We start from the raw sequence: 13,878 nt of genomic DNA, 5'->3' as shown, positions 1-13,878 counted from the left end.
TCAGGAAAGCCTGCTCTATTACCAGGTGAACCCTGGATACATTGGAAGCTGTTGTAAAAAAAATAGTTTACGGTGCCACCATGAAAAAGTCCAACCATCCCCTCCAGGAGGCGCTCTCCTGGAACAATTTTAGCCACCATGGTGTGCTAAGAAGCGCCTCAGAGGGTCTTTTCTGCCCACTGCTATCAGGCAAGTCATTTCTTCCTCCCAATGTCCAAAACTAAATGCTTATACTCTTTAAGTTAATTTTGCAATTTCTGCATAATGCACATTTATTTATTGATCTATCTATTTATTGATTGATTGCATTTTTTACCCTGTCAGTCTGGATCTTAGACTTTTATGTTTCTCCTGCTCTATCCATCTATGCTTCCCTTTTGGACTAATAAAGTTTATGTAATCTAATCTAAAGAAAATTAAATTAGAAATTATGCTCTGTGGGATCCCATTGCACTTTCCATCAGTTTCATTCTACTTTTTTATATCTAAGTACTACCATTTCACGCAGGGTGATCTTCCATTCTAGAGGTTAATAATTGTCAATTTGGCATCATTCACATGAACATTCACATGAACTGGAGAGGCCTAAGAGACACAGGAATTCTACATAGTAGTCGGCAGGATCACCTTGTTGCTACAGATAACCCAGAGACAGAACATGACAGAGCAGGAACTTTGGATCTGGCACCAGACCATGGCAAATCAAACTATCACATTCTGGATGAGTTTAGAGCTAACAACCAATCTAACCTTCACGTCTTTGAGATGAAGAGTTTAAGCCAAGCTACCCAGAGAATAGTAAGTAAACACACAAACTAGAGCAAGACAAATGGTGGCCGGGCTGGGATTTGAATCAATTTCTTGAAATCATCAGGCAGCAGCCCTAATCTGTGCAACCATGGAATAAACTTATGTAAACTTCAAAAATGCTCATACAAACCTACTGTCTAATGTCAGCTGTCCATTAAATGGATATGAAAGTGGATGTGAAATTGGCTGAAATTCCATTTATGTGGCAGGATGCAATCAGGAGCACACCATGCAAATTTATGAAAGGATCCACAAGGGCTTGTTGTTAGAGTGTGAGAGAAAGCACAAAGTGAACATGAGAAGAGACTCCAGCCAGGAATCAAATTGGGCTGTAAAGCTGCCCACTGTACCGTCTCACACCACAACGCTCACAGATAAATACATTATATTTATTGCAACTTTCATTCTAAGGTACTCCACAGAAGCTTTAGAAGCAATATTATATTTACAAAGGACTCAAAAAAAATGCAATCTGTCATTTACACTGAGTCCCAAAAGGCAGAGTGAGTAAAGCCAACCTGTATATTACTGATGGAAACAAAAGTAAACATTTGGATTAAACCTGTCAATATATCTTTTTTAGAAAATCGAGCTAAAAATGTCATACAGTTTTACAAGATATTTTAGTCTAAATCTGATTATGCTTAAAAGTTACACATTAAAAGACAACTTTCCCAGCAACACTCTGTAAAGGCCTCTGCAAAAGGAAAAACAGGTGAAGGTTACCTGAACATAGAAAAATGTAAAAAAATATTATAAATTCAACATTTTGGCTGCCAAGCCTTTACCAGGTGTGCCAGTTCAGATGGTGTCATGCGTATAAATACAACGCATACTCCAGGGAGCTCTGCACTGTTGTAGTCTGCTAACATACTAAACTGGCTCTGAGTATTCTAGTAAATAAAATAGGCTGCTCGTTTTTTTTTATTTTTATTTTGTAATAAATGCTTATATTTCCACTTGAGGAGACTGGGTTTGAAGCCCAACCCTGGTCACCTTTTGTGTAGATTCTCCATGTTCTTTTAACATGTCTTTGATTAGTCTTTGATTTCCTCTGGCATGATCCCAATTTGGATTAAGTAAATAAAGGAAAGAGTAATATGAAAACTGAGAAATGAGAAATCAAAAAATTACCCATCATCCTCTCTGGTCCCTTACCTCTCTCAGTGGATTAGTGCAGTCCCTCTGGAACTTTATTTCATGCTGGCTCCACTTACCTGTCTAAGACAGGTTAGAATTCATTTTAGAGTATTTAATATCTTTTGCCCTATGTGTACCCTCAGCGTTCTTCCAAGTCTTTCCTCAGTAACCGCTCTTGCCCATTGGTTGCATTCCTGGAACGTCTGCTTCTCAGAGCCTGTCCTAAGGCACTTCAGTCCACTTTTGGACTACCACCAATGTTAGACTGGCTACTAGCTGCGAAAAAATCATTCATAATCTTGCAAATACTTCCAGTCTTTGAAGGTGACACAGGTTGTGCCTTGTAAGCATTTTGTAACTCAACATTGTGTGGTAATATCTATTTTACTTGTCACTGAAATGCTCCCTTTTAAATCCTTTTTGTTAACAATAAAAAAATATCAAAATCAGGAACTGAACTTCACACCCCTAAAGTGTTGTTTGAGCGTCCCTACCACTGAGTCAATGCAGCCAAACTGACCAATCAGTCCAGAGCCAAACCGTCCAATCAGATTGCTTGGAGGAACCGGACATGCACACACACTCAAGCACACAATGCATGCACGCTCACCTGGTGTGCACACACACACACACACACACACACAGAGACATATATAGTGGATACTTTATCCATAATATAAAAATCTGACAAGCAAGCCACAATTCTATTGAAAATGTCAGAATGGGCAGATTTACATTGTTTTTTATGTTAATCAGATTGAAATTGCTCTGTTTTGCTGTGTTTAATGTAATTTGTGCTTTCTAGTATGCATATGAAGTAGGCTGTGATGATTTCTGTTATTCATCATAGCTGTATGCTTATGCAAGCACTGTATTCAGCAAAGAGCGCTATAGAATATTAAATTCAATTAAATTAAATCTATGGATTTGAAGAATGAAATAAAGTTTTCTTTTTTTACAAACAGTATGCCAATGTGTAATTATTAACGGATTTGTTAATTTTTTATATGAAATGCGACACAAAGGATGAGTGTTTAATGTCCCATTGGCCAATAGCAGAGTCTAATTGTGCCAACAAACAAAAGCTCACGGCTTCCCCTGGTCTTCCAGCTGTGTTCTTTTTATTATCAGGTACATAAAAGCAGTTGTGTGCATTGCAGATGAAGGCAGCCCATCTTTACAAATTGACCAGTTAGACCAAGTCCAGTGCTTCACATTTGTTGTCACATTCGACACCAAAGCCGGTTTGAAAAATATACCCCTTCTGATCAGTCGTAGGTTTTGTTGATTTGACCGATTTAGTCAGAAAGCAAAAGAGCGTGCAGAAAATGTGGAAAAAGTCACTTCTAATTGAAGAACAATGCAAACAATCTGCTGATCTTCAGATGTCGGAACACTTCCTTGTGCTCTTTCAGAAGCAGACAGTGAAATGCGCCTCTCAAAGCCTGATTTGTTGAGCCCCCTGAGGGATAATTAAAAAATAACCTTGGAAAATTCTACTAACAGCAACAGCTTGTGGTGATCTTCCAAAAAAGACCTGCATCTCTCCCCCCTGCTAATGACAGACGCCAAAGGGCGGCGTTATCACGTAACCTGAAACCCAAGCCTAACTTGGACTGACCCACAGAAACACCATGGATGTGCTCTAATCTACAAACATGCCACCTGGCATCATCCATTATTAATAAAAGCAATGCCGCCAAGATCGTGATGTCAGAGACTTTAATTACAGATTTGTGCTGGGCACTTTTAATTAAAAAAGAACATCTCCCAAACTCGATGACCTGAATGTTAAGTACTGTATGGCAGTAAATTGTAAAGTACATTAAGTTCAGTGCATTTATGCTCCATTATTAGGACGATTTCCTCCATCATCAAAGTCACTCAAACCATTTCAGCATCATGACAACGCTGGGTGTAAAGCAGGAGCCAGTCCTAGACTGGATGCCAGTCCTTCAAAGGGCATACTCCTGCAGACACTCACACCCACATGGGCCAGATAAGAGTCTCCAGACCTTTAAGAGTACCAAAAGACCATGGATGCTTTATTAAATACACCAGGGTTAACTTTTTATTGTCGTTTTACTTTGTGAGTGCCAATTCCAATAGGCCATTCTTGAGGTTTAGAGGTAAGGACCACGTATGACCGGCAATACTTACTGATCATGGTGCTTGAGAGTGGCAGCATGTTGCACATTGGCCAGACATCTTAGTCAATATTGCATATGTCAACTTGAAATGCCCATGCAGTTAAGTTTTTGGTGAGCACAGTGGTTCGCTGATGCCCCATTCTGTCCTTGTATTAGAATAAGCATGTTGGAGTGAATGAAAACATTTTAATGAAGTTGAAATCCAAATCCACACCCTGACACCTTGGTGTTCTAAATCCCTTTACGGTCCTCACATGCATCTCTGGTTTCCAGTATCACCCCTATGGTTGTATAATGTTTCTTTTTGTACGTGAGCCAACATCCTGTGTCAGCAGACCCAAAGTCCGAATGCCACAGGGTACTGGGTCTCCTCTTTATCCTCCAGTCCAATTCCAAGGTCAAGAAATATGCATAATGAGTTGATGCCAGGCTGGCAAGACATTATGTAATATACAATAAGAGCACTATAATAGTGGAGTTCAGAGTTAGGTTTCGAGGGGAAACAGCTACGCTAACACTGGGAATGGTCCAGCATGCCAGTGTTTGAGCATTGTGTGTGGTATGACTGGTATGGAAAGGGCACACCAGCACGAACATGGGAGAGTGGTATCTGGATGGAAGCATGCAATGCTGCCCAAGGATGCCAAAGGGCTAGTGGCCCAGGAATTTACACAAGGCTGGTGGCACATTAAACTACTTCTGGTTGGAGAGCATGTTAAACTGAAATGATGAGTTGAAGGGTAGACCCAGACTTGCTTTAGAAAAGCAGAATTTCACATTTGTTTCTCCTTAAAATGTCCTAGATACCCTGATTTACATTATTGGTGCAATCTCAAAGGTCTGATCAATATTCATACCCATTCCTAACTTGAAAGTGGACATATTTGGTAAGCTTTAAACCTTTTGTTTCACATTTCACATTTGATCCCATTTTAAGCTGTAAGAACAGGCACAACATCTTATAACATTTATAGAAAAAAAAATCTTCACATAAGAATACAACTGCCATGACAAATACATCTATACCAAGAATTGTGAAAAAATAATTTTGACTTGAAAAATATCAAATTCTATCTTTTACAATGGTGACATTTTGGCTTATTCTTTGTCTCCTCTTGGAGAGCAGGGGGTGTCATGAGGGTCTGCTTTAGTCACTGCACCAAAATCATGTGGACATCATGCAGTGCTAACCCCAGAGGCCCTGTCCACCTTGTCTTATTGAAAAGATGTATTAACCCAGAAACTTGTCATTTATAGTATAAACCCTTTTAACAAACCTGACCATTTAGTTCTGCCCTTCTCACTACCCAGAATTCTCAGAATCTTTACTGCCTGCTAAAATTTGACTCCTGATTTCTTATTTATACTTCAGATTCCTTAAACCCACCCTACAACGCCAACTCTTTTCTGTTTCATTCATTTTACAATCTGTATTTTCAGTTCCTTGGTATTAAACACAGTTCACTTTCAAAGATCATTCTGAGAAGTCAAAGATAACCAGGAGATAATTAACCATGACAGAGACATAGTCAGGTGAAGCAAAGCGGCAAAACAGAGAGATCAAAAATGAATGGGACAACCAGAATGAAAAGGACAATACGTTACTCAGACGTTGAGGGCAAAATTAAGTCAAAACTAAAAACAGAAATATCAGGGCCTAATGGCAGCTAACTAAACTGGAAGAGAACATTTTAATGTGGAGTATCTGCCGATGAAACAACATACTGTAAAACGTGGCCTTCGCATATTTATAGCATCACTTCCATGATGTCATCGGCATGAGGATCGTGATCACATGACAAAGAAAAACAAGACGTGAATGAAAATAAACGGTGCAACAACTAAACCAAAATGAAAAGTAAACCTCAGGAGCAGAATTCACATTTTACAAAATACACAAAAGCACACATGCTCTATAAAATTGAAATAACGTAACAGGAGTTAGGCTTCTTCTCAGGCTTTCTGTTTTGTGATTTCACGTAGCATTTTTGGAATTTTCTTTGCTTTACTAATGTCCTTTGAAACATTACAAACTGTACAGACACCAGAGGCAGACTGAGTTTAGCCAAAGACAAGATTTATTTGGTGTTATGGTGTGGCTATTGCCATTTTGTATTGTATTTGCCAGGGTAACATCATGTTGTTCACAGAACTGACCTTGTTGATTGTCAAATGGCTCAAGGCCCTTGGTGTCATTGAACCACTTTTGTAAATAATGTTGACAAACATTAAGGGAAAGGCTTATAAACATATTTCAAAAAATTATTTTGTAAAAAAAAAATGTAAAAATTGGAGTAGGATTTTTTGGTTTAGGCTTTGAAAACTTACATTGATTTTGACTACATTTGGCTTAGCATTTTGGTTTTTGATTGCTGTGAGCTTAGATCTTTGATGAAGAACCCAGTCTATAGTTCCCAGTAGCTAAACTTGAACAGCTGGTCAATCATGCTTCACATTTTCCAGTGACCATTATATGATAGATAGATAGATAGATAGATAGATAGATAGATAGATAGATAGATAGATAGATAGATAGATAGATAGATAGATAGATAGATAGATAGATAGATAGATAGATAGATAGATAGATAGATAGATATGAAAGGCACTATATACTATATGATAGATAGATAGATAGATAGATAGATAGATAGATAGATAGATAGATAGATAGATAGATAGATAGATAGATAGATAGATAGATAGATAGATAGATAGATAGATAGATAGATAGTGTGGAACGAGCCCAGGACACAGACAGGCAGTGTCAGGGTGTCCCTGATTCTCTTCCCCCCAGCACTTCCGGGTGTGTTGGAAGTGCTGAAGTCCAGGGCTCCCAAGGCATCCGGGCACCCCCTGGCAGTGACCACAGGCCCCTACAGGGCTGAGCTTCAAAGCTCTCTACCCGTGGTCCCCAAAGCAACCAGGGTGGTCGCCCCCTCGTGGTCTGGAGGAGGTGCAAGCCCTCCTCCGGTCCTCCTGGGCGTCCCGGCTGGGTACAACTCCCAGCCGCATGCCACAATAGATAGATAGATAGATAGATAGATAGATAGATAGATAGATAGATAGATAGATAGATAGATAGATAGATAGATAGATAGATAGATAGATAGATAGATAGATAGATAGATAGATATAAAGTGCAATATAAATAAAATTTATTATTATTTATTATTATAGATAGATAGATAGATAGATAGATAGATAGATAGATAGATAGATAGATAGATAGATAGATAGATAGATAGATAGATAGATAGATAGATAGATAGATAGATAGATAGATAGATAGATAGATAGATAGGGCATATTGGTAGAGTTATTTTAACCATTTCATTCTCTCCTGCAGTAAGCCAAGAGTCAACATATATGACTCAAGAAGAAACCAATACAGCGAGAGGGTCAGGGTGGTGTTGGAGAGCTTTCGAACCCCTCGTCTGGGCTTGAAGGACTACTGGCTGAGCCCACAACGGTCCCACCTTTCTGGTACCACTTGGAGGACTTCACAAAGACAGCTTATGATTCTGCCAGGAAACACAGGTGTCTCTGATGTACATTCCAGTCTCTATCCAAGCTGCTGCCGCCTACACCATCCCCTAGTGTGAGTACACAATTTAACAAATTCCTTTATTAATGTGATCATTTATATGAGCTGTTTTTTTTTATATAAATAACCTTAATATGCCAGCCAAGAGCATATCATAGAGTACTTTGGTTCTCTCCTTGTGCACGATGCTCCTGGGATAGATAGACTTGGCCCATGAGACTCTGAATTGCTTTGAGTAGGTTTGAAAACAGATTAATGGAATTCCACCTTCTCTAACGGTGGCTTACAGATGGTGCAAATAAGAGTGTGTACAGCCTTGTGATTTGATGGTTTAACAGATTTGGCTTTCACCTATCTGGTATTCCCCATTGCCAATAGGTATTGGCTTCAACCCCTGTTGGGACATCTAGTAGTTCATTAACAAGATGGACAAGGGCAAGTGAGGATGCAAACAGACCTTTGCTGTTCAAAGGTGTGCAGAGTTTATTCAAAGCAAAGATTTAAAATGTATACAGTGTACAGTCACTCAATAAATCAATATTCCTTAAAAATCATGCACATAAAACCAAGGTCTTCAGGAATGCAATAAGAAATACTCATAAAATCCAAGGAAACCCATCCACAATGTAATCCACTTTCTCTGCAAGATCACTCCTGCATAGTCCACCATGTCACTATCTGCCACGTCTATTGGTGCCTGCAGATCTTTTAGCTTTTTGCCCTACACACTCAGGTCATTGAGCTCTGGATCCAGTATTCCAACACAATGTTCTTGCGGCCACTCTCCATATTTATCTGCTCCTTCACAATGTCAGTCATCAAACTCTAATATTGTTGTGCCACAGAACTTCTACAATGCCTATCGGTCCTGCTCCCTCCTGCAGCCCAGCAGAACCGATGCTGCCCATCCTGACCTCTCCACTAGAGAAACATACCAAAATGTTCTTCTCTCATTTGAATGATCTTTCTCTTTCTATTTCAGTTTGTCTTTATGTCTTTTATACCCCCTTAGTTCCTTCTGCTTTGCTGCTTACCCAGCAATTCACTGAAGCAATCACACATGTGCACCATCAACCAATGAGGGTTCAGCCATCGGACAGTTCTTAAAGACCATTCAAATCAATAAATAAATTACTCCTTTAAAACACACAATGCCATGACTTGTGACACTAGCCCACAGAATATCGGAATGGTACATAAACAGGATTTCAGTGCAGAAATTGTATGCTAACAGTAGCTTTGTAAAATGCATAAAAATAATACTTCCGCATTTAGTAAATACAATCTTGTTCATGCAGATTTTATGGCAGTGGCTTGTTCACGGCCTGCACTGTAATTGGAGCAGAAAATGAAGTGAGAGTGAACTCGAGTGAACATGCAGAGCTAAAAAACAGCTAGAGTGCAAGACTGAAAATGGAACCAAAGGCGTGAGACATCAACACTACACCAGTGTGCCATCAGCCTTAGCTTCTGTGCCAACGCCTACGACTAAACGAACAGCCAAAACACAAATGCAGGTCTAATGATGGGATCATTTAGCTTTTCAAGAATGTCACTTGCTGGGTAGGACAGGAGACAGTCATCTGTTAATTCATTGCATAATGGCTATGCTTGACTCTAATGACACATTTAACTTGAATGATTATAATTTATAGCTCTATAAAACATCTGAGTAGTTCTAGAAAACTGGTGAGTGCCAAGTGTTCAACCTCTTCTTTACTAACTAAAGCTTTAATATGGAATCTAAGACCTGAATAGTCCTTTTAGAGATTAGAATGATAAATATCAAGTAAAACTAAACAAATTCTTCCATTATCTGTAGATTAGATGAGCCGGTTTCCATTATTTACATGCACTTTGTCTCAAGATAGGACATTAACCGCTGGGCTCACTGGAGGATTTCCGATTGACAAGCCTTCTTAAACACCATTTCACCACTCATTAGTGCAAATAAATAAAGAGCTTTTTACATGATCAATACACTCAGTCAAGAGAGCTCCCAATGGGAAATCAATCCATAATTCTTCCAGTTTATCATGGGGAGCCGGTGGGTGCAAGTTAGAAACTGGCTGAGGATGGGAGAGCAGTTCCGATTTGAAATGTGCCATTAAAAGCAACAAAAGCATGAATCATGAGAAGCTGCTATATTAAGACACACAAAAAGCATATGCAGAAAAATAAAGACTTTTTAAAAGAAAGTTCTAAAAGTCCGATCTTTCGGCTGATCCTGTTAGGGGTTGCCACAGCGGATCATCTTCTTCCATATCTTTCTGTCCTCTGCATCTTGTTCTGTTATACCCATCACCTGCATGTCCTCTCTCACCACATCCATAAACCTTCTCTTAGGCCTTCCTCTTTTCCTCTTCCCTGGCAGCTCTATCCTTAACATCCTTCTCCCAATATACCCAAAATCTCTCCTATGTACATGTCCAAACCAACGCAATCTCGCCTCTTTGACTTTGTCTCCCAACCGTCCAACCTGAGCTGACCCTCTAATGCAGGGGTGTCGAACTCCGGTCCTGGAGGGCCGCAATGGCTGCAGGTTTCCATTCTAACCATCTTCTTAATTAGTGACCTTCTTTTGCCTAAGTTAATTAACTCAATTCAGACCCCTTAGTTCCTTCTGTTCCCTTAATTAGCAGCCAAACAATAATGAGACACAAAATGAGCAAATGGGTGACCAGCTAACCACATTATCTGAACATAAAGAAAGGTGTGGATCTCGGTAAGCTTGATTTCTCAGGTCAATAATCAGAAACAGAAAATCAAAAGTTTGGGAAATGTCTGCTGTAGCAGAATGATGGCTGCAGCAAGCCATGGAATTAATTAACAGGTTTAATTAACAGCAAGAATCAGCTTCTCATTAAGAAACTGGTTGGAGTGAAATTGTTTGGAGTTTGAAACCCCAGTTTAGCTGGTCATCTGTTGGCTCGTTTTACGTCTCATTTCTGTTTGGCTGCCATTTAATGAAGAAAAGAATCAATTTAGAGGAGCGAATCCTTAAAAACAGGGCTATTAAAATAAAGGGAAAAGGAGTTATCAGTGAAAACTGGTCACTGAGTAGGAAAAGGGTTAAAATAAAAACCTGCAGCCACTGCGGCCCTCCAGACCCGGAGTTCAACACCTGTGCTCTAATGTCCTCATTTCTAATCCTATCCATCCTCGTCACACCCAATGCAAATCTTAGCATCTTTAACTCTGCCACCTCCAGCTCTGTCTCCTGCTTTCTGGTCAGTGCCACCATCTCCAACCCATATAACATAGCTGGTTTTACTACCATCCTGTAGACCTTCCCTTTCACTCTTGCTGATACCCGTCTGTCACAAATCACTCCTGACACTCTTCTCCACCCATTCCACCCTGCCTGCACTCTCTTCTTCACCTCTCTGCCACACTCACTGTTACTATATACTGTTGATCCCAAGTATTTAACGGCATTCCAAAAACCATAACGTCTAATAGGTGACTTTTAAACTAAATATTTAGTCATTTTTAAAATTATTTTTATTTTTAATTAAATTTTGTTTCCATATATAGGCATTACAATAGAGGAATAAAGCAGTAAAACATACAGTGATATAAACAAAAGAGTGAAAATTAACCCATTTGAAAATACAGTCCATCCAGTGGAATATAGAAAGTTAAGATTCATTCATTTTAAAGATAAATTACATTTTCCTTATACTGTATGTAGATTGCTCCATGCAGGAGTAAGATGTCTGGATATAGGTGGAATGTGTCAAACAAGTGTTTCCAGGTTTGTATAATTCATCTAAAATGGAAATTGACAGTGGTTATTATTGTTATTTTTGGGGGTGAGCGTATGAATAATTAATTAATAGTCTTTCATCGTGTCCATCGCTGAGTGTGTACGTTGCAGAGTTGATACTGCTACCTCACAAATCTACCACCTTGGGTTTATTTCAATCCCACATGGAATCTGCATGTTCTCTCTGTGTGGGAATTTCTCTACCTCCTCTGGATTTCTTACCCCTCCCTAAAGAAGTGCACTTCTGGTGATTTAACACTGGCTCAGGTTAAGTGATATAATTCCTACATGAGCCCAGGGCTGCAGGGACGGAGTCTTTCTCCCAGTGTAATCTTCAGCAGGATTAAGTGGTTTGAGAATGGAATATTTTAAGGATTGGGGAGTACCCACATTGGGTTCAGTGATTGGAAATTTTAAGGAGTCATTGCATTTCATGGGGAAACGACTTCTGCTATAATGACTTCATGTTTCCACTACAAAAAATCTTTCAGTTAAATGTTGGCTTGAGTTTTCTTCTGAATTTCGGGTTCAATCTACTGGTTTCTGCACTGCTTAGCCTATATGGCCAGAGTGATGGCAGACTTTCATTATAACCAATCTTTTATTCACTGCCATTTGGCTATTTTGACTTAACTCAATTAGCTTTCCTGTAGTTACATGCAATATTACTTTTTATTAGTGATATATATATGTAGTACTCAGAAACTCCCATTTAATCTGCTTTTTTAATTTTTTTATATGATTTTTTTTTAACAAAAAATTCTATGACTGCATAGCTGTAAAATTAAACCCAGTGAAGTGAAACAGAGTTTGGGTTCAAAATGCAAAGACCCCATTTAATAATGCAGTTTTGGGTATATGGGGCACTACATGTCCTCATTGAATGACTGACTAAAGAAGCTGTATGTATTTAGGTAAGGAAAAGTAGGTTTCACTAATGCGTCGATCTAATGGTCCCGAGGCCCACAAAAATACAACCGCACTGAAAAATTCATTTAATCATAGAAAAATGAGAGAAAACTGCAGTACTGTTCACATTTGATAGCTGGTTCTATATTCATACAGTACATCCACCCATTTTCTATCGCTTATTCGGGTCTGAGTTGTAGGGGCAATAGTCCAAGCAGCCCAGATATCCCTTTTCCCCACCATCTCCTCCAACTACTCTGGAGGAATACTGAGACATTCCCATACTAGCCGAGGAGTATAGTCTTTCCAGCGTGCCCAGTGTCTGCCCTGAGATCCACTCCCAGCTGGACATGCCCAAAACACCTCCCCAAAGAGATGTTAAGAAAGGTATCCTAATCAGATGTGCAAACCACCTCAGGTGGCTCCTGTGTATGCAGAGGGGCAGCGGCTCTACTTTGAACTCCTCCCGAATGTCTGCAATCCTCAAGATATCACTAAGGCTGAGCCCAGATACCCTTTTAAGCAAGCTCATTTCTGCCTCTAGTGTGTTTCTTTCAGTCACTACCCAAAACTTAGGAGCACAGGTGAGGGTAGAGGTGCAGATTAACCAATAAGTCAAGAGCTTTTGGCTCAGCTCCTTCTTCACCACAACTGAACAGTACAACGTCCACATGGTAGTTTGATAGTTGAATCTACAGGGGTTACAAAATAGTGAGGATGATGGCCTGCCAGCCTGCAAGTCAGTGACACCTTTAAAAATCCCTTCTGCAGAGTCTGCCACACGACAATCTGCCACTTCAATCGGTGCCCACAGAACCCTTGGCATTTTGCCCTCCACTGTGCTTCAAGTTGTTCCCGTGGGCTCTCTCCATTCTCCTCTGCTCGCTCTCAGAGTCAGTCAGCAAACTTGAAATCTGACATCACACAGAACGTCTACAACAGTTCAGGGCCCACCTGTCTTCCTTTTATTTTTTTAATCTTGATCGTAAATATTATTTGCTTATTATTATAAAATTACCTCTTATCAAAGAAAAAAAGTTTAATCTAAACATTTAAAGAAATTAACTCTGCTCAGTCTTTACTTCTGCCCTTTTTTATGGATCAGGATGCACATTTATTTATCTGGAATCATAATAACATTTTTTGTCTTCCTTTGCTGTCTCCATCGCTGTCTCCTGCATTCCATAATTTAAACTAACTACTTTACCAACAGAACGGTTACCATTTCACTCCTCTCTGTATTGTCCTTTATTAATTAACATGTTAGACATATCCCTGTGCAATTATTTGGCTGGGAATGTAAACGTTAATCTGGTCTCATCTGTCCTGTCATGATAACTGTGTTAACCATTCTATGAGAAAAAAATGAAATGGCTTGCAGAATGCATGCTTTAATACTAGGTGTATATAAATAAGTCACTGGATAGATTATCAGGAACACCTTTACACCTGCTTATGCATGCCATTATCTAATCAGCCAATCATGTGGCAGCAGTGCAATGCATAAAGCCATGCAGATACAGGTCAGGAATTTCAGTTAATGTTCATATCTC

The 13,878-nt window shown here is 39.4% G+C and overlaps 1 protein-coding gene and 1 long non-coding RNA gene across 4 annotated transcripts in view; one reads left to right on the top strand and one right to left on the bottom strand.

The window, feature by feature from the left end:
• The window catches only part of LOC114664543 (histone deacetylase 1), a 681,169-nt gene that overhangs the window by 216,928 nt on the left and 450,363 nt on the right, over positions 1-13,878 (bottom strand). The gene's annotated exons all lie outside the window — the stretch shown is intronic.
• The window catches only part of LOC127525859 (uncharacterized), a 127,407-nt gene that overhangs the window by 2,534 nt on the left and 110,995 nt on the right, over positions 1-13,878 (top strand). For all 3 annotated transcript variants that reach the window (XR_007933433.1, XR_007933432.1, XR_007933434.1), the window contains exon 2: positions 7,450-7,701. This is a non-coding gene — a long non-coding RNA (uncharacterized LOC127525859). The remainder of the gene's footprint in view (positions 1-7,449; positions 7,702-13,878) is intronic.

Source organism: Erpetoichthys calabaricus, chromosome 14, assembly GCF_900747795.2.
Source record: "Erpetoichthys calabaricus chromosome 14, fErpCal1.3, whole genome shotgun sequence".
In the NCBI taxonomy this organism is placed as follows: Eukaryota; Metazoa; Chordata; class Cladistia; order Polypteriformes; family Polypteridae; genus Erpetoichthys; species Erpetoichthys calabaricus.
The sequence above is the reverse complement of the archived record's forward strand: the minus strand, read 5'-3'. Positions and strand labels throughout refer to the sequence as shown.